The sequence below is a fragment of the Pinus tabuliformis genome, chromosome 4_1 (genome assembly GCF_031772625.1).
Source record: "Pinus tabuliformis cultivar Carrire ecotype Pingquan chromosome 4_1, CPIR1, whole genome shotgun sequence".
Lineage (NCBI taxonomy): Eukaryota > Viridiplantae > Streptophyta > Pinopsida > Pinales > Pinaceae > Pinus > Pinus tabuliformis.
Genome location: NC_142303.1, coordinates 568,611,992 through 568,628,631, shown reverse-complemented (window position 1 = coordinate 568,628,631; position 16,640 = coordinate 568,611,992).

The window sequence follows — 16,640 nt, the reverse complement described above, 5'->3', positions numbered from 1 at the left end:
TCTCTGGGAATCAGATTGAAATTTTGTAAGAAGGTACAGAAAGAGGACGGACTATAGTTTCTTGTATATCTTTTTCAGAACCAAAGATCGAAAATTGTACACATGGCACTTCATACAAGTCGCTCTACTGAAAGTCTATAATCAGGTCACTCTGGGAGATTTGCATAACTCTTTCTTGGAGAATCCAATTTGGATCAGACTGGTGGCATTGGAAAGAGGACACAGAGAGCTACTACAGGTCACAAATTCAGAACTAGATGATTGGAAAGTACAGAGATACATCAGAGGCAATATCAAGCTCCTACAAAGTGAAAAAAGGTGTGTAGATTTTTTAAATTTTTGCTTAAGCTTGGTTTGAAAAATTATTTTGAAGGAATTCAAAGGGCATAGTAGAGCATTATTATCGGTAACTGATGCCCCGAGGAAAGAAAATGCAAACACCTAGTAAGGAACCTGAAAGCTCTAGCATGACTCATGAAGAAGAGGAAGAAATGCTACATGATATATCAAAATTACAAGAACAAGTGCAACAAATGTCACGCTCACAAAAGTTAACAGAAGCTAAGATAAATGGTGTGGAAGCTAAGATGAATGGCATGGAAGCTAAGATGGACAATTTGAAGATAGATTTGAACACAAATTTGAAGACAGGCATGGCAGATTTGAAGACAGATTTGACAAATTTTCTACAAGAAATACTTACTAATGGTGAAAAGGTAGTAAAGGAAACTCATGATGAGAACAAAAGAAATGTTAATCATGATTCCATAGACGCTAATGTTGGATCGAAGAATCACCATATTCCAAAAATCGATATGAGGAAGTTTGATGGCAAGGATCCCGCCACATGGATATTACAGATGGAGCAATTCTTCGATCTCAATAATGTGCAAAACACACAAAAGGTACGTATGGCAACTGTATATTTGGAACCAAATCAGTTTGTATGGTATCAATGGCTTTGTTCTCGTAAACAATTTATCACTTGGGCAATTTTTACGAAGAATTGATAGCACATTATGAGGATACAAAAAGCAACACTTTTTTTAGCCAATTGATAAGTCTCAAACAAAAGGGTTCAATAATGGAGCACATTGAGGAGTTCCAAAAATTGAACATAAGGGTAAAAGATATTCCAGAGGAGCATAGGATTGATGTGTTCATAGGGTCTTTAAAGGATAATATCCAACATGATGTTCGCCTTTGGGAACCTGATTCATTAGAGAAGGCATTCAGGTTAGCAAGAAAAATGGAAAGCAAAATTATGGCAACTAGGAAGCATACCATTCACAACTATAAAGACGGAAGTGTTGTTGCCCCTAGTCTTCCACAACCTAAAAGGTTGACACCACAACAATTGGAAGAAAAAAGAGCAAAAGGGCTTTGTTACAATTGTGATAGCAAATACACAAAAGGTCATAAGTGTGCTGAGAAGAAATTATTCTACATAGATTGTGAAGAGGAAGAAGAAAAGGAGCAAGAAAGGTCAAAAGAAGAGGATATACTCCAGGAACAAAGCCTAGATGAAGAACAAATAAATCCGACCATATCTTGTAATGCATTGGCGGGAATTACCACTCCTCAAACCATCAAGATAGAAGGACAAATCAAGAAGAAAAAGGTAATAGTGTTGATTGATTCAGGAAGCACCCACAATTTTATTCATTGTAGGGTAGCAAAAGAATTGAATTGCTTCCTATATCCAGCACCAGAGTGTCAAGTGATGATTGCAAATGGAGGAACAATAAATTGCTCTGGAAAGTGCCATAATATCAAGCTATCCATGGGAGAATATGTATTGACTAGCCCAATGCTTTCCATTCCAATGGGAGGTGCTGATGTTGTACTAGGAGTCCAATGGCTACAATCCTTGGGTACAATAGCTTTTAATTTTCAAGAACTTTTCATCAAATTTTCTATGGAAGGAAAGGAAGTTGAATTAAGGGGTATTGCAGGGAAACCAGGAAAGATAATCAGCTCTAATGGCATGACAAAGCTTCTAAAAAAGGAGCAAAGAGGTGTAATTGCACAATTATGTTCGCTAGATGTTTCCACATTGGAATCATCTATTTCTCCAGATCTCCAAAAAGTCCTGGACAATCATTCCAAGGTATTTGAGACTCCCAAAGGTCTCCCACCTATGCGTGATCATGATCATGCTATTCATCTGATTCCAGGAAGTGTTCCTCCAAACATCAGGCCGTACAGATATCCCTATGTCCAAAAAAGTGAAATTGAACGTATGGTTGCAGAAATGCTAGAGGCTGGTATAATTCAACCGAGTCAAAGTTCTTTCTCAGCTCCAGTAGTATTGGTGCACAAGAAGGATGGATCATGGCGCATGTGTCCGGATTATAGGGAGCTCAACAAGCTCACTATTAAAGATAAGTTCCCCATTCCTGTCATTGATGAATTACTGGATGAATTGCATGGATCAATTTACTTCACCAAGTTGGATCTTCGTTCGGGATATCATCAAATCAGAATGAAGATTGAAGACATTCCAAAAACGGCATTTAGAACTCATGAGGGTCATTATGAATTTTTGGTCATGCCTTTTGGCCTTACCAATGCACCTTCAACATTTCAAGGTTTGATGAATTCAATTTTCAAACCATTCCTTAGAAAATTTGTGTTAGTATTTTTTGATGATATACTAATCTACAGCAAGTCTTGGAAGGATCATGTTGAACATGTTGACAGGGTGCTACAACTATTGGAGGAGAAACAATTATATGCAAAAAGATCCAAATGTTTCTTTGGAGTCCAGGAGGTGGAATATTTGGGTCATATTGTATCTCATGAAGGAGTTAAGGTAGACCCTAGCAAAATTAAAGCCATTAAGGAATGGAAAATCCCCACATCCATAAAGCATCTGCGAGGATTTCTTGGGTTGACAGGGTATTATCGCAAGTTTGTTAAGAATTATGGGAGAATAGCAGCACCTCTAACAACATTATTGAAGAAAGATTCATTTTCATGGACTCCGGAAGCAACAAAGGCCTTTGAACATCTTAAAGAGGCAATGTGCCAAGCACCGGTCTTAGCTACACCGGACTTCACAAAAACCTTTATTGTGGAATGTGATGCTTCAGGAAATGGAATTGGTGTTGTTCTAATGCAAGATGAAAGACCCATTGCTTTTGAAAGTCGTCCAATCAAGGGAAAGTTTTTAAGCAAAGCTATTTATGAGAAGGAAATGTTGGCAATACTCCATGCACTTAAGAAATGGCGACCCTACCTAATGGGAAGACACTTCAAGGTAAAAACGGATCATGATAGCCTTAAATACTTTTTAGAACAAAGATTATCCTCTGAAGAGCAACAAAAGTGGGTCACAAAGATGTTGGGTTATGACTTTGAAATCATCTACAAAAAAGGGAAGCAAAATGTGGTGGCAGATGCACTCTCAAGAAAGGATGAGGATGTGGAAGCATTGTTGTGTGCCATTTCTATTATCCAACCAGATTGGATAAACGAAGCAAGGGAGGAATGGAAGAATGACGAAGAAGTGTGGGCACTTATTCGAAAGCTACAACAAGATTCCAGTACTTCTGATACATTTAGCTGGCAAAATGATTCGTTATGGTACAAAGATCGCTTATACCTCTGTAAGAATTCCCAGCTAAAACAAAAGATTCTTATGGAATTGCACACTTCTCCCTTAGGAGGGCACTCAGGATTTTTAAAAACTTACCACAGGGTTAAGAAGGAATTTTTTTGGGATGGCCTTAAATCAGATATTCAAAAGTTTGTGGCGGAATGTTTGGTTTGCCAACAAAATAAAGTTGAAACAATTAAGACACCGGGTCTATTACAACCTTTATCCATTCCAAGCCAACGTTGGGAGGAGGTTTCAATGGATTTTATCACAGGTTTACCCAAGTCTGAGGGAAAGAGTGTCATCATGGTGGTAGTTGACAGACTTACCAAGTATGCACACTTTTGTGCATTATCACATCCATTTAAAGCCAGTACAGTTTCTACTGCATTTATGGAAACAGTTCAAAAGCTACATGGAAACCCAAAGATTATTGTAAGTGACAGAGATCCCATTTTCACTGGAAATTTTTGGACAGAATTATTTTCTTGTCTTGGTACTCAGTTAGCTCATAGCTCATCTTATCATCCTCAATCTGATGGGCAAACTGAGATAGTAAACAAATGTTTGGAAGGATATCTTCGTTGCTTTGTATCTGATAAACAGACACAATGGGTCAAATGGTTGCCTCTGGCTGAATGGTGGTATAACACTTCCTTCCATACAGCAACAAAAATGACCCCATTTATGGCACTTTATGGGTATCAACCACCATCCATCACATCATATTTAAGAGAAAATTCTAAGGTTCAGGCAGTGGAACATCACATCGAACATCAACAACAAGTCCTCCAACTCTTAAAGGATAACCTCGTGTTGGCACAAAATAGAATGAAACAACAGGCAGATCAACATCGCAGTGAAAGAAGTTTTGATGTAGGTGATTGGGTATTCCTACGGCTACAACCATATAAGCAAATGTCCCTAAAGCAAGCTAAGAAGGATAATAAATTATCACCAAAGTATTATGGTCCGTACAAGGTGTTGCAAAAGATTGGTACTATGGCATACAAATTGGAGCTTCCTGCAGCTTCTCGATTGCACCCAGTTTTCCATGTTTCATGTTTAAAGAAGGTTATAGGCGACAAGCTCCCAATTCAAACAATATTGCCAGAACTTGACGAGGAAGGAAAAATTATATTGGAACCGGAAGCAGTCACAGAAACAAGAACTCGACAGCTACGAAATCGATCAATTTCAGAGTATCTTATCAAGTGGAAGAACTTATCCGCTGAAGATTCCACATGGGAGGATGAGAATTTTATGCAGAAGTATCCAGAACTACTCAAGCGTTGAGGACAACACTTTTTTGAAGGAGAGGGGCATGTTGGGTCCCTATAATACTAGTGATTACCCCATTACTATTGTAGTTATACCCCTTATTTATATTGTTGTGCCCCTATTACCCCCATATTGTTATTTCTGTGCCCCATAGAATCCCTCTATTGTTATTTTTGTGGCTTTATATTATTATTGTTAGGTCGGCTGGATTATATTGTGACTCCTTAGACTCCTATATATAGAAAGGAGGTTTTGTCATTTGTATCATCCAAGAATTGTTCATTTATGTAATGTAAAGGAGGTTGCCCCCTTGAAGAGGCTGAATTCTAAGGCATTGATCTATCTTTTCTATCTTTTCTTGAGCTGGTTTCATAACATACACTTTATTTCACCTACAAGAATCACACAAAAATCCAGAGTTAGCCATTTGTAATTGAGTTTTCTCTAGAGCATCATACTGTTTTCTTTTTTAGAGCCCTCTCATGCTAGAAGGGCTAGCTTCTAGCTACAAGTGGGTTGAAATAATTACTCTTGGTTGGAGGTTGACACAACACAACCTGCCATATCAAGTGATAACAATACAAATGTGTTGTCTATGGAGAGAGAGAGAGAGAGAGAGAGAGAGAGACTTGCTTCTTTTCCAATTGTAATCAATTCAATACTTAATTTCATTTGGTTATGTAACATCCCCATTTTAATCCCAATGAGTTCTAATATGATTGGGCATATATTAAATAGGATGGTGAGAAATTTTTGTTGGGAGTAAAGTTCCTCTATTCATGAATATGGATGAGTGTTGAGCTATGTTAATTTACATTCAAATTATTAATACAAGTATATCATTAGTGATGGCATTAAAGTAATTGTAACATTTGGGGGCTATGATTTCACAAGAGAAGGGCTAAAGGGTGTCCAAGGGGAATATTTGCATGCCTAAGTTAGTTTATCATTACACCATCTAATATTCATTTGACTTATCAAATTCCAATCATTAAATCAATGCAAGATGTTGGTAGGTAAGGGCATCTCGTGAATCTATGAAAGCATGGGCCATTTACAAACACTAGTTCAGAAATGTGAGAGTCAATGCATGATTGAAAGTAAAGAAAATTCAAGTAGGAGAGAGGAGATTTTTTAGAAGTATATTTTTGGACATAAAGAGGAGAGTTAGGTGTTGAGAAAGGGCACCAACCATAGTAGTTATGGAAAATAGCTTGGAATAGCTATATTTGCGCTAAGAACTAGGATGGAATTCTTGGGAGTGAATTTTTGTTGATAAATCACATAAGAGCTCATGGGTAGGATGTTGTGAGCAATACTCATTAGAGGTATTGTGATCATTTTAAATTACATTTGAGATTCCTGTAGTCCCAGATTTGTTTTTCTTATGGCTATATTGTTCTTTTCTTGATAATTGCATTTCAACATTTGCATATTAAATCCACCCCATACGTCCCAAGGATGTGGCCCAATGGTTAGATGGGGAGGTTTGGTCCTCATAGGTCAAGTGATACAATCCTAAGAAGGACTATGTATGCCTGAGAGCTTTTGCAGGCACAATTTCTTTCGTTGAAAATAAAAATATTAAATTCACCCCATAAGATCATGGCATTATTCAAATTCACAACATTATTCAGCAACATATGCAATTATATAGAAAGAACAACATCATCATCAATGGAGTGGAAAATAAAGGAATAATAGAGGAAAAACATTCACACATAAAGACACTAGGATGGGTTGGAGACCAGGGAAAATCCCACTATGGGGAAAACCATCTCAAATTCTTCTTTTTATTAGATCGTTATTGGATGATTATGCAAAGAGAGAGTACAATGCTTCATATATTTCATTATAAACCTATCCAACAAAATAAACTAGACAATATCCATGAGATGAATCCAACAATGCCAGTAATCCAGAACCCTTATTTAGGAACTTGTAATCAATCGTCATTGTTTATAGTCAACTATTGAACTCTGCGTCAACAAGCGAAAACTTTGGTGAACTGAAAATTTAACCTTTAGGTCCCAGTCGCAGGGAAGATGTGTCATGCATGCGGCTGAAAGAATTCAGTCTAAATTTCTCCATGACATGCCTACGATTATAGTAAGACATTATCCATAAAATGCTTGCAGCTGAGACCCAAAACCATAAAAACAAAGATGCAAGCTTTAGACCCTGCAATTTCAGACTTGTGCCAACCAATTTCTGTGAAATTTCCTCACACTTGGGCGAGCCAAAAAAAAGAAGAGAATAGAAGAATGCTCCATGGTGATGTCCAAATGAGGTTGAAGTCACTTGTATTTATAGCCTTCCAATAGTGTCCAATTTTCTTTATGGCCAACCCGATCAAATATGCACATGTCACACTTTTGCTTGTCCAAGTTGAGTGCTTCAGTAGTCAAAATTGGTCCTCTTGAAAAGAGAAATCTCCTCCCATGGTTGGAATTTGTCAAGTTAAGCTGAAAAATTAAAACTCATTCTCAGCTAGGGATAAATTCCAACTGCATCATGTAATCATCGTAAGAGTCCTATCATCAAATCATATCCAATCTCAAGTACCTCGTCATCAAACGTCATCACTACTAATCTCTCCTCATCTCTTCTTGTCTCTTGATTGTCCCTTCTCATGTGATAAAGATTCTCATATCTAAAAGAATAACAATTTTATATTGGAGGGGTGCCTAAGTGATCTGTAGTTGTGGATATTCCACTGGAAATTTCCTCATGACAGATATGATAACAATATATTTAAATTATGAAATTTTACACTACTACAATTTTATTAAATTTCTAGATATTTAATTTAACAGTAATTAGTGCATGCATGCAAATGAAAATTATGCAAAAAAGTAGATAAAAAGAAAATAAGCTCACACACACACATAAGACACATGATATTCTCTAGGAAAACCGTTCGAAAGAAAACCCAGTTGGAAGATGAGGTCACTTCTCTCTCTTTCTTTGTCTAGAAAATAAAGCTACAGATACAAAAAAGTAATGCATGTGGACCGTGGGTTGCTACAATGCGTAGATCCTCTCCGCATGCTTTACCTCATATCTCTCCTGCTATATTTTCTTAACTATGGAATAAAATTCTCTCGAAAGAATGGAATGCCTCTTCCTCCTAGTGGCCCTGTTATAACACAACCTGATAGCTTTCTAGTGGTTAAGTTTGACTACATCAACTCTTAACTAGAGTTATAATATAGACTCTTCTATAGAATTTTACATCATAATCATGTGGCTAGACCTTTTTTCCATGAATAATAGGGGATGATGCAGCATCCTCCCGAACTTTAGGTGTGAAAATAGGAAGGTCAACTTCTAAGTGGCATAACGTTTGCATACAGACTCTGATTGACGTGTTTATTACACTATTTTAAATATATTTGTGTGTAGAATATAATGAAAATGTGTGGCAGTAGAGAGGAAAGCTTTTACCACTAAAAAATTTCATTTGATGCCTTAAAACACTCTCAAAAGGTTTCAGACCTCGTTTTTCCAAACTGGGTGCCACCACTAAAAATAGTCCCATGAGTTGATTCCTCCACTTTTTCCACTCTGAATGCATCGAGATGGATGAAAAACAATATAGTGGTCCAATATGGATCACTAAGCTACCACTCTTTGTTCATTGAGGAGCCACTATTACAACCTAAAATCACTACCAACGGGGATCTTAATGCTACCACCCGGGAAACATCAATGGGGAGCCAAATCTACGACTTGCATCAACATAGACGAGCCTAGATCAATATGGAACAATATCAAGGAGCTCATCTCAACTTGAAACCACATCAAGGAGCATAGTCTCAACCTAAAATGATAACAAGGAAGGTCCTGCGGGACACTCTGACCCCATGTTAAGCAATAAATGAGATACCACCTACCAAGCAAGGAACACAACCATCTGATGATTCAATAAATGGGTGAGATACCACTTTCTATAGGAGGTAAGGATCACAACCATCCTATTTCTCATTGATCTTCCCAACAATGGCCCTCGAAAGTCATGTGGTAGAACACCTACATCATAATCCAAGCTTGGGTGAGATACCCGATGTACCAAAGGTAAGGATCAAACATCCCCAAGCCTCCTAAACCTGTTGGTCATAAGGAGAGGGGCAATCCCAAAAATCCCACTTGTGGGTATGATACCAACTGGGATATACTATGCATAGATTAAGAGAACGAGAGATACTCGACTTGTCAAAATATACAAGGATCACACACGCCCTATGGGCGACAAATAGGGGAGAAGCATCTATGACCCTATTTTCCAGACATCCCTCTACCCCAGGAGCCCTCCATCTTAATTCCTCACCCTGCTAGCTCAGACAGGGTGGAAGAGCTGATTGAGTTTTCTCGATCAGTCCTTCTCTCTTGAGATCAAAAACATATCATCATGCTCATATCTGGTACCTACTTAATCTTCATGTCATAATAGCAACAATATGTAGGACATCAAATCAAATATTATATATCTATATCTATATATATATATATATATCTATATATATATATATATATATATATATATATATATATATCTATATATATATATATATATATATATATATATATATATATATATATATATATATATATAGATATATATATATATATATATAGATATATATATATATATATCAAAAAAAGGATATGTTATTCATTCCTTCTCACAGAGGTGGCAACGACAAGCCTAATCTTATCTTGTACGACAATGATGCCTCAATATTTGAAGAGATATTAGTACCAACTATATACAAGATTCTCTGCCAATCAGATCTCGCTCAATATTATCACATTGTGTCCCTGTCATAGCTAGAACCTACTTAAACAGCTCTTCAAAGAGCTTCTTCAACTTGCCTCACAACTAGTTATGCCAACAAAAGCACATTCAACGTCAGTCGTGCTTAAACCTATAGAATTCTTAAAAGTACCGTGATCGACCTCATACTAAGGCAACAACTAGATGTGTTCATCTTATCAATAACAATCCCAAACAACATCAAAATATCCATGCAATCATATATCATAGGAAGAATATGTCAGACCAAAAATTGATCATCCCGTGCAAATATCTCGAAGGGTACTTGACGAAAACTCAACATGTATGAAGTGGCAAAATCAGGTTTTATGTAAAACACACATGCACGCACACACACCCATATTTATACGGACGAGTGTTCACATGGAACATCAATGCTTCAATCAACTATTGATTTCGATGTTAGGTTCAAAAATATATCCTTATAACTTCTTGAAATATAATCGAAGTGTCTAACGATTCACATTTCCACTTTCTTAAGTAACTTCACAATACAAAATTTCTTTTTCCAACTTCAGAACATAATTTTTCATGCCATGATTATTAATTTCGAACTTCAGAGGCCATCTCCCTTTTACTTTGATCATCATAGGCTCATTTCCTATCAAGAATAAAGCATCAATATATAATATGAAAATCAAAGCCATACCTTGGACCAATTTTTGAAATAGATATTTTGATGGGCATATATTCTTGGCTTCACTAGATGACTGTTCATGCAGACATGCCAGACTAAGGAAGATAGCTTCATATAATGCTTTCTCCAAAAATAACACTTGACCAAAACAATATGCTCAACCTCACAAAAATCAATAACTTTCAATCGAATCAACTAAGTCCACTTATCAAGCATTAGATGTCATATCAAAATCATAATTTTTTTTACCAATATTCTAGTGACAAACTTTTCAGACCAAATGTCACGTGGAGCTCATACCAAAATACCAAGTTACAACAACCTTTTATTTACCAAGCATTATCGAATCAAACTTTATCAAGCCATCCTAATGATCATAGCATGAATCATTTCTTCCACTAAATATGAATGGATACAATTAGGGACAACTCATATATGTTTCATGAATACACCAAGAAAGAGTCATACAAGTTCCATCCATTCATCATGAGATTACTTCATACCGAATCACAATTGTTTATGCTTCAAGCAATGTGCCAAAGGCAATGAGGCCAATAAAAAATCATTATTAAATACCCATATTAGTGACTGAAAGTTACTATGCTCACATAATAATGTCATCAAGGAAAATCATCAGATATCAAGTCAAAACCATAATTTGTTATCACAATGAGTTCAATCAGTCCATAACCCAAAAACATATGAAGTAACATGTCAATATTCTAAAGCATATTTATGAACTATCAAGCATCATGTCAAAAATCAAAACATTTCTCATCTATATTGATCAACAAAATCTCATAAAACCCTTGTGATTGTCATCAAATATTGTCATACACTAGCTTCAATGGTTAAATCATAATGACATATTGATATGCATATTTTGGTCACCTACAAACACAAGTTTAGTCAACACATTCACATTCTCTCTGGTAAGTCGAACATTCAAACTTCCTTGCTTATAGAACTTTATGATGTTTGCCACATATATGTAGGAGTATCATACTTTAGATGAACTTTTGATTTCGTGCATGAGGCTTCATATTTTGTGAACTACAGGCACAACCACACCAACAGACCTTCTTCCATGCAACTGGAGGCCTATAACCGCACTGATAAGCTTGCTTCTCTGTAGTTGGGGCTTAAACTAACAAAAACCTTCTCTTCTCAAATCATGACTAGATGCAAACCAACAACATCAAATATTTGTTTATTTATGTCAAAAACTTCAACAATAAATAATCTTATATACATCTAATGCAAATTATAATAGGTGTAAGGGGTCTTATGGAGAATTTCTCCCTCTGAATAGGAAGCTAGTCATCATCATTCAAGTCATCAACCTATCTATAATAATATCGTCATGCATCAAAAAAACTATTAAATCATGAAATCAAACTATATAAGGTTCTAATAAATATATTCATGATGGACATAACATGTCAACCTCGACTTCTTCATAATCACATATGAACATGACATCAAATTTTCATCAAGAGCTAGTATCTTATGATTAGGGAAGCAGAAAGGTCATTCATCACACTTCAAATATTATGAACACAATATCAATTACATAGATTATTCCATTAAGTTAGGTCATCCAGATCTTACCATATACATAATTACTAAGTTTATCAAAATATAACCAAGGTAAACAAGAAGATCCCGAATATCAATCTTATTTTTACACTTCTATCATTATGGATATCGTTCTTATCACAAACATTATCAATAATATCAAGTTAGCATATATAAGAATCAATTTCCTAGCTTTCTTAATGGGATCATGAAATCTATCATGTCTAAAATGAAATATGCTTTCCAAATATCAAGAGCACCAATATATCAAAAATCAATGTTTCTAGGTTGCATTGCTAAGACATAATAGAATGTAATATACTTGTCCAATACCAAGTGCATCATGAATCAAACTCACTTTCATATGCATGCATGAGCAACTTTCGAATGAGACATTCTCATCATACCTTAGGGCTTTCCTTGCCATCAATATTGCAGCTAAATCATTGAAACAACACATCATATATACCTTGTAGTATTCAAATACATGTGCATCTTCTTATTTGATATTGGCAGTGGGAGCACTTTGTCAACTTCCTTGTCATGTAGTTCTTCCCTTCTATCAGTAGTCACCTTTTCTTGCATCTCATATGATCCTCAAGAGAGATCCACTTATCACATCTCATCAAGAGGTTAGAAGTATCCAAATGTTCACATATAGATGTAGGAAGTATAAGTAATAATTAAAGCAACAAACTAAAAAGGGAATAGAATCACAAAGAGGTAACATAAATCTAAATGTTACTTTGAATGAGAGCTCCCTCTTGACTTAGCCTTCAAGGGTCATGACTTTCCATTGACCATATAACATTGTTTCCTTCAATACATTCATCATCTTCATCAATAACCAAGGCCTAATAGAGACCATCCCATTTAGGGCTTCATCAAATTTGTCACAAGTGCTTGAGCATCTTCACATTAAGCATTCTAGGGTTTTTAAATTTCCTATCACAAATATTTGTCATAAACCAGGGTTTCTCCTAAACCCTATCCTCATAATATCCATCAAACCCTAACAATCAAATTTCCTAGGTTTTTCTTAAAATGCTAGTATTCTTTTACGTCTCGACCACCTTCTCTTGCTTCCATCAAAGGTGCCTTCATAGTGGTGATCTTCAATGACTTTTCTTTAGCCCAATTCTGATAACATGTTATTTTTTCTTAGGGCTATATTGTTCTTTGCTTTGATAATTGCATTTCAACACTTGCTTATTAAATTCACCCCATAAGAGCATGTCATTATTCATATTTACAGCATTATTCAACAACCTAGAAAGAAAAACATCATCATCAATGCAGCGGAACAGAAAGGAACAATATAAGAAAAGAATTTACACATAGAGACACTAGGATTGGTCGAAGACCAGGGAAAAACTCACTATGGGGAAAACCATTTCGAATTCTTCTTCTTATTATATTGTCACTGAATGATTCAGCAAAGAGAGAGTACAATGCTTCATATCTTTCATCATAAACCTATCTAGCGAAATCAGACAATATCCATGAGATGAATCCAACAATGCCAATAATCCAAAAACCTAATTAAGGAACTTGTAATCAACTGCCACTGTATGTGGTCAATTGTTGAACTCTGTGGTCAATGAATGAAAACTTCAGTGCGCTGAAAATTCAACGTTTAGGTCCCAATCATAGGGAAGATGTGTCATGCATGTGACTGAAAGGCTTCGGTAGAAATTTCTCCATGACATGCATGTGACTGTAGTTAAAATTCCTTCATAACATGCCTGTGGCTAAAACCCAAAACCCTAAAAACAAAGATGCGAGCTTCAGACCCTACAATTTTGGACCTGTCACAACGAATCTCTGTGAAATTGCCTCAGACCTATGTGAGCCAAACCAAAAAAGAGAATAGAAGAATGCTCCCCGATGATGTCCAAATGAGGTTGAGGTCACATTTATTTATACCCTTCCAAGGGTTTCTAATTTTCTTTAGGTATGACCTGATCAAATATGCACATGTGGGTTTTAATTCAAAAATACACTTCCCCTTGTCCATATTGAGCACTTCAATAGTCAAAATTGGTCCTCTCAAAAAGAGGAATCTCGTCGCATGGTTGGAATTTGTCACTGGGCTACCAATTAAAATGGTTGAGTTAATTTTTAGCTAACCTATTGTAGAGCCTTAGAGCCATCAATCCCTTGGGTTTATTTATCTAAGGGTTATATTTGTAACACCCCCTCCTCCTAGGTCCACCCAAGCAACCAAACAGTTGGGACAAACATGTGATGATAGAGGTCACTATAATGGATTCAATCTTCTTGGTAACCTTAAGGAAATGGAATCAACATAATACATCAAAAAACCCATCCACATGAACAACAACACCCCAAGGAGACATGTCATCCACTCGAACATCCGACCCTTGGGTCCCACTGGTGTTTTAAGATTTTTAACTCAAATTCACTCTCATGCTATAGGAAAGACAACGACCAACAACCCAAAGTCTCTCTCATAGGCCTACGTTCGAGCGACTGTGGACGTTTCACAACAGATCTGTGCCAGCAACCCCGAGATTTGTGCCACTTTTCTAGACTAGAATCCCAACCTCTACGCACAACTTGCTACAACCTTCATAATCCATCAAAGACATGATAGAAATGTTGATAAATCAAAATTAACCTCAGGACTAAGACTGATCATCCCCAATAGGGAATGACATTCTGCCAAACACTTGGCATCAATGCAACCTATAGGTCTAGGATACAAGACAAAGCATAAATGACTGAAAGAAATTATGAAACATAACCAGAAGAATCACCTCCTTCTCCATTGAACTATTATATCATCAATTAGGTCTTGCATCCATCCATTTAACAATTACAAGTAAATACATGAAATAACCTTGACATGAACCAGTCATTAAACCATGCTTATAACCAAAATAAAACCATATAAATATTAGAGATATGACAGCCATTAAATCCACATATAAAGAGTAATAAATCCACATATAAAGAGTAATAGAAATTAGAATTTACTAATCATAAGCAAATATGACCAAGTTTGAGACTTCCACATACCACCCAACCATAAACATTGCTAAAAAAATCGTTCTTTCAGCCAGTCACCCCCATGCCATATTCCAAGCATGAATGTGGGATCTCATAGAACAACCAATCCAAGAACAACCAAGGGAATTCAGAGGTTAAACCACCTCCACCCTCACCAAACTGTGATCACACCAAAACCACTGCTCTGATCACAACCGAGCCACACTTGGAATTCCATTTGGAATCCATCACTATCCTTGAGGAATTTTCCATATCCTTGTCTCTTAGGCTTTACCACAATCCAACCCCATATCACTAGGCCCTAAACTGAGACCAGTATCTTACGATTTACCGCAATCTAAACCCAGATCACTAAGCCCTAAACAGAGACTTTTCCCTCAGGCTTTACCGTGTATCCCACCAAAATCGGTCAAGGGATTTCTAGGCCTTTTGGAATGAAACTTGAGACCACCTCCACCCCAAATTCCACAATCCATCCGGAAAACCAAAGCTCAAAACTGAGATAAACATCCCAACATACCATGGCATCCAGAAAAAGGAAAGGGTAGGCTGAAAACTACTGTCATAACCTAACAAAACCATGACACCGACAACAAGAGAACCATACACCAACATGCAAAGCCATGCATGTCCAAACTAGCAATGAAATCACACGTGCAAAAGGTTACCTGCAAGTATTCTTGTTGAAGCTACTTGATCCTTCTTTCCTTTCCTTGATCATTTCTTTCCTTCCTTTCCTTTGCTTTCTTTTCCTTCCTTGATCCAAAGCTAAAGTGCTCCAAGAAAACTCTAAATGATCAAGAGTGAGAGAGAATAATGAGAGAGCTCCAAAATTAAACTGAAAAAAGGTTACCAACTGATCTTGAGAAACCCTTTTATAATGAGGCCTCTATTTTCTTCATTTTCCTCCCCACATGCAACCTGTGACCTTTCACCTCCTTTTTCTCCTAATTGCCTTTATTTTCATAAATAAATGTGCCAAAAATGCCTTTTTCCTTTTAATGCCTTTGTCTTAGCCTTTGCCAATTTTCCTTAGCCAAAATACACATCCAATGATGCTCACTCGGATATCCTTGCCCAACATTCAACTTGGAATACATGTCCCTTAACCATGGTCTTATTTTGGCTTTATTATTACATGGAAGTTTCACCATAGCTGTTACAATATTCTAAGGGTATAATATTATTGATAGGTTTTATAATATTAATCCTGGGGTTTAATATAAATCCATTGTGTTTATAATCCTTTGGGTTTATATTATAAATTCCTTGGGTTTATTACTCCATTAGGTTTTTAATATTAATAATCTCTTACGTTTATAATATTAATCCCAAGGGTTTAATCCATTAGGTTTATAATAATAATCCCTTGGGTTTATTAATCTTAGGGTTTATATGCCTATGGTTTAATATCATTGTCAGGGTTCAATGTTATTCCTTTGAGTGTATAGTTCCTTGGATTTAGTTATTAATTTCTTGGGTTTATTAATCCCTTAGTTTTATAATATTAATCTCAAGGTTTATAATATTAATGTTAGGATTTAATGTTTATCTTAGTGTTCATAATATTTATCTTAGTGTTTATATCCATGAGTTTATAATATTAATCCCTTCGGCCTGTGACAAAGATTTTCTCAATATGGAAGTCAATCATGGTCAACATTGGTTAAACA